This window comes from Nomascus leucogenys, chromosome 21 (assembly GCF_006542625.1).
Source record: "Nomascus leucogenys isolate Asia chromosome 21, Asia_NLE_v1, whole genome shotgun sequence".
Taxonomy (NCBI): Eukaryota; Metazoa; Chordata; class Mammalia; order Primates; family Hylobatidae; genus Nomascus; species Nomascus leucogenys.
In genome coordinates this window covers 51,334,437-51,352,427 of record NC_044401.1, presented here as the reverse complement: position 1 = coordinate 51,352,427, position 17,991 = coordinate 51,334,437, and the positions used below count along the sequence as shown (strand labels likewise).

The 17,991-nt window shown below is 44.9% G+C and overlaps 1 pseudogene; it reads left to right on the top strand.

Moving 5' to 3' along the window:
* Positions 1-388: 388 nt before the first annotated feature.
* Positions 389-5,193, top strand: LOC115832090 (annotated as a pseudogene).
* The last annotated feature ends 12,798 nt before the right edge of the window (positions 5,194-17,991 follow it).

Sequence of the window (17,991 nt, the reverse complement as noted above, 5' to 3'; positions counted from 1 at the left end):
GGTCTGTGCTCAGCGCAGAGGCTGGCGCGGCACTGAACGAATGTCCAGAGTTAAAGGGATAGATGGTCCGCTGGGTGAAGGAGCCAGGAACATCCCAGAAGCTCAACTCGCTGAGTTCTGGTCCCTCAAACCTCACGAGCCTCCTGCGGTGCCCGTGGCCACGGCCCCTTTAAATGTGCGCAGGGACGCCCCGACCCTCGCCTCCCTGGATCCCTGACCCAGCAGGAAAACAAAAACAAAATTCTTCCTCTTGGGGAGCGGAGGAAACGTCTGGGAGGGAACGGAGGTGCAGCTGCGGCGCAGGCAGAGGCGCAGGCGAAGGCGCGGCGGCCAGAGCACAGAGTTCCGGCGCGGAGCCCTGAGACCGGAGCGGACGCGAAGCCACGCGATGCCCCGGCCGCCGCCCACGCGACCTCCGGCTGCGCCGACGCAAGCGCGCCAGGGACCCCGCCCGGGCTCTGGAAGTTGGAGCTCCCGGGGCGCCTGGGACGAGCTTCCCAGGATTCCCCGACCTTCCCGTGCTGCTCGGCCTTGGCCGAAGCATGCGCGGCTCCGGGGTCCCCTCGCCGAGAATCGGGGTCCCCCCCCCACCGTCCAAATCGCCCCGCCTCAGGGACCCGCCTCAGCCTTGGCGAGGCCGCGCCCTGGCCGTGTGAGCCCGTATCGCACTCTCACGGGAGTCCCCAGAATGAGGGTCCCTTCCACAACGGAGAAAGACGTTCCTTTCGCAAAAGCGACTTGGTCGGGTCCCCAAACCCTTGCCCTCCACTCCCAGACGTCACAGACAGGCCTCGCTCCCTTCTCAGAGGCCCCACCTGACTGAGGCTTGGCTGGACACAGTCCTGAAGCATGCAGATTCCAGACATGACCCCCAGCAGAAGCACACATCACTGTTTCAAACCTTTGGTGTGTCATTCGTGAAGGGATGAGATGGCAGCTATTCAGTCATAGTACTCCAAGGGTCCCTGGCTCTACCCTCCAGTTATTCTAACTCAACGGTGAGTTCTCAGCAGAGGCTGTCTTCTCTTGATTCTAGGAGACCCTGCCGTTTGCAGTGCTGTGTGTGTAGCTAGTAAGTACCCAATGGAGTAGCTGTAGAAGGGGGGATGTAAGCTCCATGAGGGCAGCAGGGAGGGTGACGGCAAGTTCAGCCTTTTCCCATGGTTGCTGGGTCATAGAAAGTGTTTATCAGTAGCTGTTGGATGAATGAATGCACTGACCTGGACACTTCATTTGAGGAGCACAGGATTTCATTTGGTTGATTTTCGTTAGTTGGGCTGCGTGTAGAAGGAAGGTCTGTTCACTTTGTTTACAGAATGAATCTTTAGTGGAAAATCAAGGGGTTTTCAAGATTCTGGTGGAGGGCATAAGCCCAACACAAAGCACAGGAGGTGGGCTTCACATGGGCGGACGGAACCATCTACAGCGTCCCCTGCAAGTGGTGTGTAGGAGACTCTGAATGGAAATAAAGTCAATCGTGCTTTTTCTCCTTTTCTTTATTTTTGTCCTCTAGATTCGCCAAAACCACCTGTTGCTCCCAAGCCAAAGACTACCAATCCACTGACGCCAGTGGCAGCGCCCAAATTCCCTTCCTCAACCAGGCCCGAGAGTCTTCACACTCCAAACTTCATATTCGGAAGCCCGAAGCCCCCCATTGCCCCCAAGCCCAGGCTGACTTTCCCAAACGAGTGGAGAGCCAGTGTGTACCTGAATGACAGCTTGAACAAATGCAGCAATGGGCGGCTGCTCTGTGTAGACAGGGGGCTTGATGAGGGGCCCCAGTCCATCCCAAAGTGCTACTGGGTCAGAGACTGATGAGGATTACATGGTGGTCCCCAGGGCTCCGCCGAGGGAGGACGAACCGAAGGATGGGGGCAGTGCAGGGAACGCAGCCCTGGTGTCTCCCGAGGCCTCTGCAGAAGAGGAAGAGGAGCGTGAGGAGGGAGGCGAGGCAAGTGGCCTGGAGAGGACAGGAGCTGGTGAGGACTCGGCGGCGACTGCTGCCCCAGCTGCAGTATTGCTGAGCAGGGAGGGTGAAGAAGGCACAGACCTCACTCCTGAGGACCAAGGAGAGGGCTGCAGATGAGCCAGGGACACAGGAGCAGGTGTCCAGAAGTGAGGAGGAAGAGAAGCTGGTGCAGCCACACAGGGAGTGCAGCCTGGAGAACAGCAGGCCTTGGGCTGGGGAGGGGGTCTTCCAGAACGACTTCCTCCTGCCTCACATCCATGGAGAGGACCACAAGCCCCCCGACACCCCCAGGGAGGCAGAGGAGGATGATGAGGAAGGCTGTGCCAGCACAGACCCAGCGGGGGCACATGAGGGTTTGGATCCTGACAGGCCCACCGAGGACATGGGACAGGATGCTGAGGATGCCAGTGAGGAGTCCCCTGAGAAGGAGGAGCCGGCCGGAGTCCAGGAGGCAGAGACGGCCACGGACAGCCCTGAGGTTCTTGAGGAGGGATGTGAAGAGGCCACAGGCCTCATAGTTGGGGAACAGGTCGACCTCAGTGAACTACCTGACCATGAGGAGAAAAGCAACCAGAAAGTGGCAGCTGCCACCCTGGAGGACCGCACACAGGATGAGCCTGCCGAGGAGAGCTGCCAGATCGTCCTTTTCCAGAACAACTGCGTGGACAACTTTGTGACTTCCCTCACAGGAAGCCCCTACGAGTTCTTCCCAACCAAGGGCACCTCTTTTTGCAGCAAGAGCTGTTCTCCTCTTTCTGAGTCAGTGAAAATCTTAGACTCAGAGCAGGCACCAAAGCTGGGGCTATGTGCAGAGGAGGACCTCGTGGTTGAGGCTTTGTGTGGCCAGCGTGGATCCCTGCAAGATGGAGCGGCGGAGGGTCCCACAGTCCCTGATGTGGTGGTCCTGCCGAAGGAGGAGGAGGAGGGGGGGGAGGAGGAGGAGAAGGAGGAGGTCATTGTGGATGACATGCTGGCCAACCCCTATGTGATGGGAGTGGGCCTGCCAGGAAGAGGAGGGGAGGAGGAGGAGGAGGCCATGGATGACACGCTGGCCAGCCTCTATGTGATGGGAGTAGCCTCCCGGGAGGAGGAGGGGGAAGAGGAGGAGGAGGTCGTTTATGACACACTGGCCAACCCCTATGTGATGGGAATGGGCCTGCCGGTCTGACAGCCCCTGGAGAAGGAGGGCAGGCTGCATTGGATGCCCTGGGTGGTTATGGCTCAAAAGAAGAAGTGAACTGTGAGGGAGAGGGCAGCCTGGTCTCCGTGGACAGGAAGAACATTGGCACAAGGGCCACTCTGGGAAGGTGGCCAGAAACCATCCCAGAAACTGCCCCCAAAGAAACCAGATCTGAGGCAGGTTCCTCAGCCCCTGTCATCGGAGGTGCCACAAAGGAGGCAGGAAAGAGCTTTTGTCACTGAAGGGAAGCCCGTGGAAGCCAGCAGGGCCCAGGGCCTTCACTTTATACCCTCAGTCGTTCTCCATGGAAGGCCAAGAGATTCCTGTTCCCGTCTCTGTGTACTGGGAGCCAGAACGGTCGGGGTTAGATGACCACAGGATAAAGAGGAAAGAGGACAATCTCTCTCTGTCATGTGTGATTGGCTCCTCTGGGAGTTTCTCCCAGAGAAACCACCTTCTGTCCAGCGGCACCTCCATGCCTTCTTCCATGGTAGACATCCCACCTCCTTTCGACCTGGCCTGCATCACCAAGAAGCCCATCACAAAGAGCTCTCCCTCACTCCTGATCGAGAGCGACTCCCCAGACAAGCACAAGAAGTCACCCTTTAAGCGGTTCCTGGCACTGATGTTTAAGAAGATGGAGAGGCCAGGTGTGGTGGCTCATGCCTGTCATCCCAGCACTTTGGGAAGCTGAGGCGGGCAGATCGCCTAGGGTCAGGAGTTCGAGAGCAGCCTGGTCAACATGGTGAAACCCTGTCTCTACTAAAAGTACAAAAATTAGCCAGGCATGGTGGTGTGCACCTGTAATCCCAGCTACTCGGGAGGCTGAAACAGGAGAATTGCCTGAAGCTGGGAGGCAGAGGTTGCAGTGAGCCGAGATTGTGCCACTGCACTCCAGCCTGGGCAATAAGAGTGAGACTCCATCTCAAAAAAAAAAAAAGAAGACGGAGAGTAAATTGCAGTGAAGATGTCTTCATCCAGGTCCCTCTTCAGAATCCAGCTGCCACAGGCCTTCCAGGATTCTGGAAGTGGACCAGAGAAGCCTCAGTAACTCCCCTCAGCTTAAGTCTTGAACTGGGAAGCTCCAGGCTTCTGAATAGCCCTCATCCCTCATCTTTTATAGAGATGGCAAGAGGAAAGGTGTCCCCTTCAGCAGAATGGTGTCCAGAGTGGAGTCTTTCGAAGACCGCACCCGGCCGCCCTTTCTGCCCTTGCCACTGGCCAAGCCACTATCTATCTCCTTCCCCAGCGTTGACCATTCAGACTATGAGAACATTCCAACCATGAACTCGGACTATGAGAATATCCAGATTCTGCCCCGGAGGCCTGCAGGGCTGGTGTGTTCAGGAAGCTGTTTGAAGATCAGAGCAGAGCCCTGTCCACAGCAAACTAAAATGATGGCTATGTGGACATGAGCAGCTTCAACACCTTTGAGAACAATCAGCAGAGCACAGACCAGGACGCAGAAAGGTACCTGACATTCTATTTCCTTTCTTGTTTGGTAGCTGTAACTATTCAAAAGGCAGCATGGGTGTGGGGGACAGATGGACTTGTTTTCCAACCTCAGGCTCTGTTTCCCACTAGCTGCACTGACTTGAGTGGCTTTATATCTCTGAACCCTAGTTACTTCATCCATGAAATAGGACTCATGCTACCTCACAGCAGATATTTAAGAATATCAGAGTAGATATTCTATGTGAAAGCAGTGTATAAAATGCAAAATATGGTACACGTAAGAGCATTTTTTTTTTTGAGACAGACTCTCACTCTGTCGCCCAGGCTGGAGTGCAGTGGCACCATGTCAGTTCACTGCAAACTCCGTCTCCTGAGTTCAAGCAATTCTCCTGCCTCAGCCTCCCAGGTAGCTTGGATTACAGGCACCCACCATCATGCCCAGCTAATTTTTATATTTTTAGTAGAGACGGGGTTTCACCATGTTGGCCAGGCTGGTCTCGAACTCCTGACATCAGGTGATCCGCCCACCTCGGACTCCTAAAGACAGCATTTTTATTTACATTATTTGGGGGACAGTTATATCTCCTAGGTAGATGGCTTTGTGACTCCCCTCAGAGTGTCACCAAGAGAGAAAGTTTTGGAATCTTGCCAAACTAAATATCTTTTTTTTTTTTTTTTTGAGACGGAGTCTCACTCTGTTGCCCAGGCTGGAGTGCAGTGGAGGGATCTTGGCCACTGCAACCTCTGCCACCCGGGTTCAAGTGATTCTCCTGCCTCAGCCTCCCAAGTAGCGGGGATTACAGGTGCCTGCCATCACACCCGGCTAATTTTTGTATTTTTTTAGTAGAGACAGGGTTTCACCATGTTGGCCAGGCTGGTCTTGAACTCCTGACCTTGTGATCTATCTGCCTCGGCCTCCCAAAGTGCTGGGATTACAGGCGTGAGCTACCATGCCTGGCCCCAAACTAAATATCTTTCACCATCAGGAAAATAGCCTAAATTGAGATTGATACTTTTTATTGAGTAAATATACACTGTATCCAATAAGGAACTAGAAAATAAATTTTATTTGAATTGTTTGAGGAGCTAATGGTGTGGCTCACGCCTGAAATCCCATCACTTTGGGAGGCCGAGGCGGGTGGATCACTTGAGTTCAGGAGTTCGAGACTAGCCTGGCCAACATGGTGAAACCCTGTCTCTAATAAAAATATAAAAATTAGCCAGGTGTGATGGCAGGCACCTGTGATCCCAGCTACTCAGGAGGCTGAGGCACGAGAATCGCTTGAACTCTGGAGGTGGAGTTTGCAGTGAGCTGAGACTGCGCCACTGCACTCCAGCCTGGCCGACAGAGCAAGACTCAGTTTCAAAAAAAAAAAAGAGCTAATGGTGCCGTTACAGGAAAGGGGTCCCAATCCAGACCCCAAGAGACGGTTCTTGGATCTTAAGCAAGAAAGAATTTACGGTGAGTCGCTACAGTGCCAAGTAAAAGCAACTTTATTAAGTTATTAAGAAAGTAAAGTAGTGAAAGCACAGCTACTCCATAGAAAGAGCAGGGTGTTCCTGAAGGAGGAGGAATGCGTCCACTGTAGGTACAATGCTCGTGTGTGGGTGTGTGTGTGCGTATATATAATATATTATATTATATATATATATACACACACACAAGCATTGTATATATTTTATATATATACACATATTTTATATATTTTATATATAAATATATACATTAAAAATATATATTTTATCCTATATATATGATTAAAAAGATTCTCGGGAGATGTGCTCTGCTACAAGGGTTTGTGATAAAGGATTAATTTTTTTAACTAGTATATGTTGCAAGAATTAATACTATTTTTAAAGCAAAATTAGGAATGCCTTTGTTCTCTAGATATCTGGACACTCCCAAGTCTGGTCTGTTTAGTAAACATTATTAATTTGTTCCCTTAACTGTAAACATCTAGAGGTTAGGAATGTCTAACCTTTTGGGAACGTAGTCCAGCAAGTCTCAGCCTCATTTTCCTAGCCCTCACTCGAAATGGAGTTCCTCTGGTTTGAATCCCTCTGACATATCTCCCCTCTCCCTTTACAAAAGGACCCTTAATCCTGGGGGTTGCAGAGGGACGAAGATCTGTCTTCTGTAACTTTTTCAGGCTGAATAGGGGTGATGATATTCCTGCCTAAATTAGGGTCTCTTGCATTCAGGGTAGGGAGAAGCTCAGTTAGAGAGCGTTGGTATGGTTAAGGTTGTTTATAACTCCCAAGTTCCGACAAAAGGTGATGTCTGGAAGATAAATAAGTGTTCAGTTTAAGAAAGCATTGAGTGAGCTTGTCTTGCATTTCTACACAAAGAGTACAACCGCAATATATTCCACAACAGCAAAGCAAAGTAAGTAAAATTATTCCAAGTAAACTAAATGGGCAGGAATATCATCACCCCTATTCAGCCTGGGTCCTGGCCCAAGAACTGGGCAGTTGTTGGAACCAACCTGATAAACGGTTGACTGATAGCGCATTAATGGCAGAGATATGAGTGTCTAAAGCTTTTTTTTTTTTTTTCTTGAGATGGAGTCTCCCTCTGTCACTGAGACTGGAGTTCAGTGGCGCGATCTCTGCTCACTGCAAGCTCCGCCTCCCAGGTTCACGCCATTCTCCTTCCTCAGCCTCCCAAGTAGCTGGACTACAGGCGCCTGCCACCACACTCAGCTAATTTTTTGTATTTTCAGTAGAGACGGGGTTTCACCATGTTAGCCAGGATGGTCTCAATCTCCTGACCTCGTGATCCACCCGCCTCGGCCTCCCAAAGTGCTGGGATTACAGTCGAGCCGCTGCGCCCGGCCGTCTAAAGCTTTTATAGTCTGGGTAATATTATGTGAATAGTCTGGAACATACACACAACATTCGGTTTTGATTAAAGCACAAGTCCCCCCCTTGGGCTGCTGTTAAAATGTCCAAAGCCATATAGTTTTGTAAGACTACCTGCCTAATCGGAGAAGTTTCCTCAGGAGGGTAAGGGCCTGGGGTGTATTATTGAAAACTGCAGCCGTGTGCTTCAGGAACAAGGCTTCAACTTGTAACTCGATACTGATTGTAGCTACCTGTGGGGAAAATACAGCCATTGAATAGAACCATTTTGTTGCCTGTGGTGAGCTTTCACAATTTCCCAGTTAGATGGGAGAGGGTCCAATTTGGTGAGGATAGATCTCCGGAGGTAAGGATGACCACATGTACCCCTTTTAGTCCGGTTATAAGGTAAGTATGGCCAGCCATGAGTTCTGCAAGCCCATAACCATCCCAAGGAGAAGGGTAGGCACTTATTTTTGGTAAATTATCTTGCCATCCCATCCACATTTGGTCTGTTAAACGAAGGGTCTGATTATATTGTTGAGATGAGAGCCATCCATATTATGGTTCCAGTTTAGTGGTAACTGTTGTGCCTTTTAAAACATAGAGGGGCTTTGCCTGATAACTGCCCTCGAACAGCTGTCATTTGCCCAAGTTCATTATATATAGCATAACCTAAAGTTGGGATGGAGTTTAGCTGTTTTTTAATTAGATTAAAAAGATGCTGTTTTGTTTCTTCATAGGAGGGGAAGGGGCTAAGGCCCATGTGGCTATGATACATGGGAAAAGAGGGGCTGTGTTTATAATGTTTAGTTTTCCAATCATAATAAAATCCCCATAAACTTAGGTTGGCCAGTTGAATATGCCAGGGCCACCAGGAAGTGGAGGAAAGGAGCAATTTTCCACATACCCGACAGTTTGATTTTGTAGAGAGGCCAAAGGCTGTGCCCACTCAGTAAATAAGATACTCTCTGCGTGATTCCAACTTATACCCAAAAGTAGAATGCCAGTCCATTTCTTTATGTTACCCATCTCTTGTATTTTTTTTGAACAGGAGTTGGAGGTCACTGATTGGCTTACAGGAATAAACATGATTAGTCTTTCGTGTTCCGTCAGCCTGTGGGACTTTTTATAAGAGACGGGTTTAATTTGAGATAGGTGGACCCAGCTGTTTATTTTCAGAAGTTTAACTGCAGTTGGGGTACTTAGGATAACTTGATAAGGTCCCTTACATTTTGGGGAAAGTTGATCTGCTGGGGATCTTTTCTTTCATGTTTTCAATAGGACCCAATCTCCTGGCTGGTTGTAACAAAACTCTCTTTCTTAGTGAGGGAAGGGAGTCTTTGATTTCCATATTTAAGGAGTGCTTTTTGCACTTATCCTAAGTTGATTACATAATTTTGTAGCTTGAAAGTATTTATGTTTATTAGGAAGTCTGTAGTTAAGAAAGGCCTTTCATACATTATTTTAAAAGGGCTGAGCTGCAGATTTCCCTTTGGGGTCACTTGAACTCTTAATAAGGTTACAGGTAATAAATACAGCCAGGTTTCTGATGTTTCTTGTCATAGTTTAGCAAGAGTTCTTTATATTTTTACCTTTCCATAAGTTATTGGGGCACAGGTGGTATTGATTACATAAGTTCTTTGGTGGTGATTTGTGAGATTTTGGTGCACCCATCACCCGAGCAGTGTACACTGCACCATATTTGTAGTCTTTTATCCCCCGCCCCCTCCCACTCTTCCCCTCAAGTCTCCAAAGTCCATTGTATCATTCTTATGCCTTTGCATCCTCATAGCTTAGCTCCCACAAAGCAGTGAGAACATATGATGTTTGGTTTTCCATTCCTGAGTTACTTCACTTAGCATAATAGTCTCCCGTCTCATCCAGGTCACTGCAAATGCTGTCAATTCATTTCTTTTTATGGCTGCATAGTATTCCATCATATGTATATAAAAAATAAACTGTGACATATATATAATAAACTGTGATATATATATATCACAGTTTGGTAATATGGTATTATTTGATATATAAACTGTGATTATATATAATAAACTGTGATATGTATATGTCACAGTTTGGTAATATGGTGTTATTTGGTATATATATTATATATAATAAACTGTGATATATATCACAGTTTGGTAATATGGTATTATGTGGTATATATTTGGTGTATATATATATACACACACACACATACACACACACACATATACCAAATATATATATATATATATATATATCACAGTTTCTTTATCCACTCATTGATTGATGGGCATTTGGGTTGGTTCCACAATTTTGCAATGGTAAATTGTGCTGCTATAAACGTGTGTGTGCGAGTATCTTTTTTGAATAATGACTTCTTTTCCTCTGGGTAGATACCTCGTAGTGGGATTGTTGGATCAAATGGTAGTTCTACTTAAGGAATCTCCACACTGTTTTCCATAGCAGCTGTACTAGTTTACATTCCCACCAGCAGTGTAGAAGTGTTCCCTTTTCACTGCATCCACACCAACATCTAATTTTTTTTGTGTGGTGGGTTGTCAGGGGATTGTTATGGCCATTCTTGCAGGAGTAAGGTGATATCACATTGTGGTTTTGATTTGCATTTCCCTGATAATTAGTGATGTTGAACATTTCTTCATATATTTGTTGGCCATTTGTAGATCTTCTTTTGAGAATTGTCTATTCATATCCTTAGCCCACTTTTTGATGGGATTGTTTGGTTTTTCTTACTGATTTGTTTGAGTTCCTTGTAGATTCCAGATATTAGTTCTTTGTTGGATGTATAGATTGTGAAGATTTTCTCCCACACCGTGGGTTGTCTGTTTACTCTGCTGACTGTTCCTTTTGCCATGCAAAAGATCTTTAGTTTAATTAGTTCCCAGCTATTTATCTTTGTTTTTATTGCATTTGCTTTTGGGTTCTTGGTCATGAAATCCTTACCTAAGCCAATGTCTAGAAAGGTTTTTCCAGTGTTATCTTCTAGAATTTTTATAGTTTCAGCTGTTAGATTTAAGTCCTTAATTTGTCTTGAGTTGATTTTTTGTAAAAGGTGAGAGATGAGGATCCAGTTTTGGTCTCCTACATGTGGCTAGCCAATTATCCCAGCACCATTTGTGGAAAAGGGTGCCCTTTCCCCACTTTATGATTTTGTTTGCTTTGTTGAAGATCAGTTGGCTGTAAGTATTTGGGTTTATTTCTGGGTTCTCTATTCTGTTCCATTGATCTATTTGCCTATTTTTATAACAGTACCATGCTGTTTTGGTGACTATGGCTTTGTAGTATAGCTTGAAATCAGGTAATGTGATGCCGCCAGATTTGTTCTTTTTACTTAGTCTTGCTTTGGTTATGCAGGCTCTTTTTTGGTTCCATACGAATTTTAGAATTGTTTTTTTCTAACCCTGTGAAGAATGATGGTGGTATTTTGATGGGGATTGCGTTGAATTTGTAGATTGCTTTTGGCAGTATGGTCATTTTCTCAATATTGATTCTACCCATCCATGAGCATGGGATATGTTTCCATTTGTTTGTGTCGTCTATGATTTCTTTCAGCAGTGTTTTGTAGTTTTCCTAATAGAGGTCTTTCGATTCCTTTGTTAGGTATATTCTGAAGTATTTTATTTATTTATTTATTTTTGCAGCTACTGTAAAAGGGATTGAGTTCTTGATTTGATTCTCCACTTGGTTGCTGTTGGTGTATAGAAGAGCTACTGATTTGTGTACATTAATCTTGTATCTGGAAACTTTGCTGGATTCTTTTATCAGTTCTAGGAGCTTTCTGGAGGAATCCTTAGGGTTTTTAAGGTAAACAATCATATCATCCACAAACAGTGACAGCTTGACTTCCTTTTTGCCTATTTGGATGCCCTTTATTTCTTTCTCTGGTCTGATTGGTCTGGCTAGGACTTCCAGCACTGTAAAGAAGAGTGGTGAGAGTGGGCATCCTTGTCTTTTCCCATTCTCAGAGGGAATGCTTTCAACTTTTCTGCGTTCAGTATTATGTTGGCTGTGGGTTTGTCATAGATGGCTTTTATTACATTAAGGTATGTCCCTTGTATGCTGATTTTGCTGAGAGTTTTAATCATAAAGGGATGCTGGATTTTGTTGAATGCTTTTTCTGCATCGATTGATATGATCATGTGATTTTTGTTTTTAATTCTGTTCATGTGCTGTATTACATTTATTGACTTGCATATGTTAAACCATCCCTGCATCCCTGGTATGAAACCCACTTGATCATGGTAAATTATCTTTTTGATATGTTGTTGGATTCAGTTAGCTAGTATTTTAGCATCGATGTTCATCAAGGATATTGGTCTGTAGTTTCCTTTCTTGGTTGTGTCCTTTCCTGGTTTTGGTATTAGGGTGATGCTGGCTTCATAGAATGAATTAGGAAGGGTTCCTTCTTTCTCTATCTTGTGGAATAGTGTCAAAAAGATTGGTACCAATTCTTCTTTGAATGTTTGGTAGAATTCTGCTGTGAATCCTTCTGCTCCTGGACCTTTTTTGTTGGTAATTTTTAAATTACCATTTCAATCTCACTGCTTGTTATTGATCTGTTCAGGGTATCTAATTCTTCCTGATTTAAGCTAGGAGGGTTGTATTTTTCCAGGAAGTTATCCATCTCTTCTAGGTTTTCTAGTTTATGTGCATAAAGATGTTCATAGTAGCCTTGAATGATCTTTTGTATTTCAGTGGTGTCATCTGTAATAGCTCCTGTTTCATTTCTTAGGTTATATGGATTTTATCTCTTCTTTCCTTCGTTAATCTTATTAATGGTCTATCAATTTTATTTATCTTTTCAAAGAACCAGGTTTCTGTTTCATTTATCTTTTGTACTTTTTTTGTTCAAATTTTATTTAGTTCTGCTCTGATCTTGGTTATTTCCTTTCTTCTGTTGGGTTTGGGTTTGGTTTGTTCTAGTTTCTCTATTTACTTGAGGTGTGACTTTAGATTGTCTGTGCTCTTTTAGACTTTTTGATATAGGCATTTAGGGCTATGAACTTTCCTCTTAGCACCACCTTAGCTGTATCCCAGAGGTTTTGATAGGTTGTGTCATTATTGTCATTCAGTTTGAAGAATTTTTTAATTTCCATCTTGATTTCGTTTTTGTCCCAATGCTCATTGAGGAGCAGGTTATTTAATTTCCATATATTGGCATGGTTTTGAAGGTTCCTTTTGGGGTTGATTTCCAGGTTTTTTCCACTGTAGTCTGAGAGAGTGCTTGATATAATTTCAATTTTCTTAAATTTATTGAGGCTCATTTTATGGCCTATCACATGGTCTATCTTGGAGAAAGTTTCATGCGCTGTTGAATAGAATGTGTATTATGCTGTTGTTGGATGAAATGTTCTGTGTATGTTTTGTTCTAAGGTATAGTTTAAATCCATTGTTTCTTTGTTGCCTTTCTCTCTTAATGACCTGTCTAGTGCTGTCAGTGGAGTATTAAAGTCCCCTACTATTATTGTGTTGCTGTCTATCTCATTTCTTGCTCTATTAGTAGTTGTTTTATAAATTCGGGAGCTCCAGTGTTAGGTGCATATATGTTTATGATTGTGATATTTTCCTGTTGGACAAGGCCTTTTACCATTGTATAATGCCCCTCTTTGTCTCTTTTAACCGCTGTTGCTTTAAAGTTTGTTTTGTCTGATGTAAGAATAGCTACCCCTGCTCGCTTTCGGTATCCATTTGCATTAAATGCCTTTTTCCATGCCTGTACTTTAAGTTTATGTGAGTCCTTGTGTGTTAAGTGAGTCTCCTGAAGGCAGTAGATAGTTGGTTGGTGAGTTCTTATCCATTCTATGGTTCTGTATCTTTTAAGTGGAGCATTTTGGTATTTACATTCAATGTTAGTATTGAAATGTGAGGGACCATTGCATTCATCTTGCTGTTTTTGACTGTGTAATTTGTTTTTGTTGTTGTTGTTGTTTTGTTTTGCTTTTGTTTTTTAACTTGTATTTTTGTTTTATAGGTCCTATGTGATGTATGCTTTAAAAAGGTTCCCTTTTGATGTGTTTTCAGGATTTGTTTCAAGATTTAGAGTTTCTTTTAGCAGTTCTTGTAGTGGAGGTTTGGTAATGGCAAATTCTCTCAGCATTTGTTTGTCTGAAAGTGACTGTATCTTTCTTTCATATATGATGCTTAGTTTTGCTGGATACAAAATTCTTGGCTGGTAATTGTTTTGTCTGACGAGACTGAAGATAGGGCCCCAATCCCTTCTAGCTTGTAGGCTTTCTGCTGAGAAATCTGCTGTTAACCTGATAGGTTTTCCTTTATGGGCGCTACCTGGTGCTTCTGTCTCACATCTCTTAAGGTTCTCTCCTTCATCTTAACTTTGGGTAACCTGATGACAATGTGCCTTGGTGAAGATCTTTCTGCTATGAATTTCCTGGGTTTTTTTTGTGCTTCTTGTATTTGCATGTCTAGGTCTCTAGCCAGGCCAGTGAAGTTTTCCTTGATTATTCCCCCAAATATGTTTTCCAAGGTTTTAGACTTGTCTTCTTCCTCTGGAACACCAATTATTCTTAGGTTTGGTCATTTAACATAATCCCAGACTTCTTGGAGGTTTTGTTCATATTTTCTTATTCTTTTTTCTTTGTCTTTGTTGGATTGGGTTAATTCGAAGACCTTGTCTTCAAGCTCTGAATTTCTTTCTCCTACTTGTTCAATTCTATTGCTGAGACTTTCCAGAGCATTTCACATTCTAAAAGTGTGTCCAAAATTTCCTTACTTTTTGATTGTTTTTTCTTTAAGCTATCTATTTCCTTGAATATTTTTCCCTTCACTTCTTGTATCATTTTTAGGATTTCCTCACATTGGGCTTTGTCTTTCTCTGGTGTCTCCCTGATTAGCTTAATAACTAACCTCCTGAATTCTTTTTCAGGTAAATCAAGGATTTTCTCTTGGTTTGGGTCCATTGCTGGTGAACTAGTGTGATTTCTGGGGGGTGTTGAAGAGCCTTATTTTGTCATATTACCAGGGTTGGTTTTCTGGTTCCTTCTCATTTGAGTAGACTCTGTCAGAAGGAAGGTCTAGGGCTGAAGACTGTTGTTCAGACTTTTTTTGTCCCATGGGGTGTTCCCTTGATGTAGTAGTCTCCCCCTTTTTCTGTGGATGTGGCCTCCTGTGAGCTGAACTCCAGTGATTGTTATCTCTCTTCTGGGTCTAGCCACCCAGCAAGTCTACCCAGCTCTGGGCTGGTACTGGGGGTTGTCTACAAAGAGTCCTGTGATGTGAACCATCAATGGGGGTCTCAGCCATGGATACTAGTGCCTGTTCTGGTGGAGGTTGCAGAGGATACAATGGACTCCATGAGGGTCCTTAGCTTTGGTGGTTTAATGCTCTATTTTTGTGCTGGTTGGCCTCCTGCCAGGAGGTGCTGTTTTCCTTAAATGCCCTTTGTCTTCTGCTACCACGGTGGATAGGGAAGGATCATCAGGTGGGGGTGGGGGTAGGAGTGTCTGAGCTCATACTGTCCTTGGGCAGGTCTTGCTGTGGCTGCTGTGGGGGATGGAAGTGAGATTCCCAGGTCACTGGAGTTGTGTACCTAGGAGGATTATGGCTGCCTCTGCTGAGTCATGCAGGTTGTCCAGGAAGTGGGGGAAAGCCAGCAGTGACAGGCCTCACACAGCTCCCAAGCAAACGGAAGGGCCAGTCTCACTCCCACCGTGTGTCCCCGAACAGCCTGGAGTCTGTTTCCAGGCAGAGGGCGAAATGGGCTTGAAAACTTGCCAGAGGCTTTCCGCCTCCCAGCTGAGAGAGAAAGGGGCTTTAGTTCTTCCCTCTGCCTGTGAAGTCTGCCAGGTTCGCGCCCTCCCCTGAGTTCTTGCCAGGAGGCTTCTTGCCCTGTTCAAATTGTTACAAAGCTCAGCTACAGAATTCCTTCTCCCTGTGGAGTTTTACCCCCTGCCCCTCTGGCCACCCTTCCGTGGGATCCCTGTGGTGTCAGGCAGGAATGGGCTGTTTGGGGACCCAGTGAGCTCCCAGGACCTTTCTGCTGCTTCCTCTACCCCTGTATTTTGCTAGGCTCTCTAACTTGACTCAGCTCCAGGTAAAGTCGGAAACTTCTCCCACAAACAGAACTTCAGTTTCTCCAGGGGGGGCGTGTGTTTGGGAGAGGAGAGCCTCCCTTTCCCACTTCTGCAGTTGGGGCACTCACAGTATTTGGGGGGTCTCCCAGGTCCTGCAGGAGCACTGCTTCCTTCAGAGGGACTGTGGGTCCTCTCAGGATTGCTGGTTTGTTCTTGCAGTGGATCTGGAGCTAAAATTCACAATGCAAGCTTGCATGCTGCTCTGTCCAGAGCTGCTATTTAGTCCTCAAGAGTCCGTTTTAGAGTTTGATTAGCTCTTTCTACTTTCCCTGAAGACTGTGGCCTCCACTCCAAGTGAAGGCAGTATTGAATTTCTAAGGCTGAAAATATGTTTTGGGTAATTGTTGCTGTGGAAGATGGACCGTTATCACTCTGTAAGCTCTTAGGCAGCCCAAGTCTAGGAATTATTTCCTTCAGTAGGAGTTTAGAAACCTCAATTGACTTTTCAGACTGCATAGGAAAAGCCTCAATCCCACTGGTAAAAGTGTCAACAAATACTAATAAATATTTAAACCCTTTACATGGGGGGCATTTGAGTATAGTTTATTTGCCAGTCTTTACCAGGGTATGTTGCCCTATGCTGAACAGGCCTTACTAGAGGAGGAGATAAAGATTGGTTATTAGGGTTATTCTGGGCACAGAGTTCACAGGCCTGAGTTACCTGCTTTACTATTTTAAGTAAGCCTTTTCCTATAAAAAGCTGAGACATGAATTGAAACAGGGCATCTCTTCCCAAATGAGTAAAGTCATGCAAATGCTTAACTGTTTTCCACTGATTAGCACCTGGTATTAACAATTTGTTGTTATTGATAAGCCAGCCAAAAGGATCTTGAATTAAACCCTGACCTTTAGCCTATTGTCATTCCTCTTTAGTTTATGAGTTCTGTCATTACTGTGGCTGAGGGCACTAACATGCTGACAAGTTCAGCTGGCTCCTTTAACACTGCTGCCTTAGCAGCTCCATCTGCAAAGGAGTTTCCCTTAGCCGCACTGGAGTCTCCTTTTTGATGTCCTCTGCAATGGACTACAGCTACTTTCTTGGGCAGCAAAACAGCATTCAGTAGATTCAGAATTTTTTAATGATGTTTTATAGGGGAACCGTTAGCAGTTAGGAGTCCCCGTTCCTTCCAGATAGCAGCATGAACATGAATTACCAGAAAGGCATACTTAGAATCAGTGTGTTAATTCTTAAGTCCTTTCCCAATTGCAGGGCTCTAATAAGAGCTATTAATTCTGCATTTTGAGCTGAGGTAGAAGCTGGTAAGGCCCGGGATTCAGTTACCTCATGTTGACTGACAACAGCATACCCAGCTTTCCTGTTTCCCTGGTGCACAAAGCTACTTCTATCTATAAACCATTCTACCTCCGGATTATCTAGAGGCTCATCCTTTAAATCCAGATGGCTGGAGTAAACTCGCTCCATAACTTGTATACAAGAATGATCTAGGGTAGGTGGATTCAAATAGGTAGGTGGATTCAGTTTGGCATACTTTAAGTGTTACATTAGGAGTGCCTAGCAACAAAGCCTGATATTTTAATAAACATCCCCCTGTCATCCACTGGTGTCCTTTAGCTTCTAGGACTACTTGTACTTAATGTGGGGTTAAAACATCCAGATGTTGTCCCAAAACCAGTTTATTGGCTTTATCTACTAAAAGAGCAGTTGCTACCACTTCCCTGAGGCATCCAGGCTATCCCAAAGGGACATGGTTTAATTGCTTAGGAAAATATGCCACTGGTCAGGGAATATATCCTAACTTCTGTACAAGGACACCCAGGGCGGTTCCTTGTTTTTCACCCACATAAAGAAAAAATGGCTTAACAAGATTAGGGATTCCTGGGCTGGAGCTGATCCCAGTTTCTCCTTGAGAGCATTAAAAGCCTGTTTACAGTTATTATCCTGTTCAAAAGGATTTACATCTGCTCGTTTTAGAGCCTCATATAAAGGCTTGGCTATATGTCCAACTCCAGGCACCCATAAATGGCAGAATTTTGCCATCCCTAGGAAAGCCCACAGCTGCTTTTTACTTTGGGGTTCTGGAATGTCCAAGGTAGCTTCCCTTCATTCTGGCGCTATTGCCCAGGTGCCAGGGGTTAGTACATATCCTAAGTGTTTAACCTCTTGAGTTGAAATCTGGGCTTTATGCGTCTAAACCTTATACCCATTTGCTCCCAGAAAATTTAGCAACATGGTGGTATTTTCATTTCAGTTTATTTTGGTTGGGCTAGCAATCAGCAGATTATCTACATATTGAATAATACTGCCCTTATTTAATTGTAACATCTTTAATTCTCTAGCCAGTGCAATTCCAAATGGATGAGGGCTGTCCCTAAACCCCTAAGGAAGAACTGTTCAAGTTAATTGAAAAACTAAATGACTATTGGGATCAGTCCACTTAATCAATTGTGAATCAGGGTGTACTGGAATGCAAAAAAAAAAAAAAAAGGCA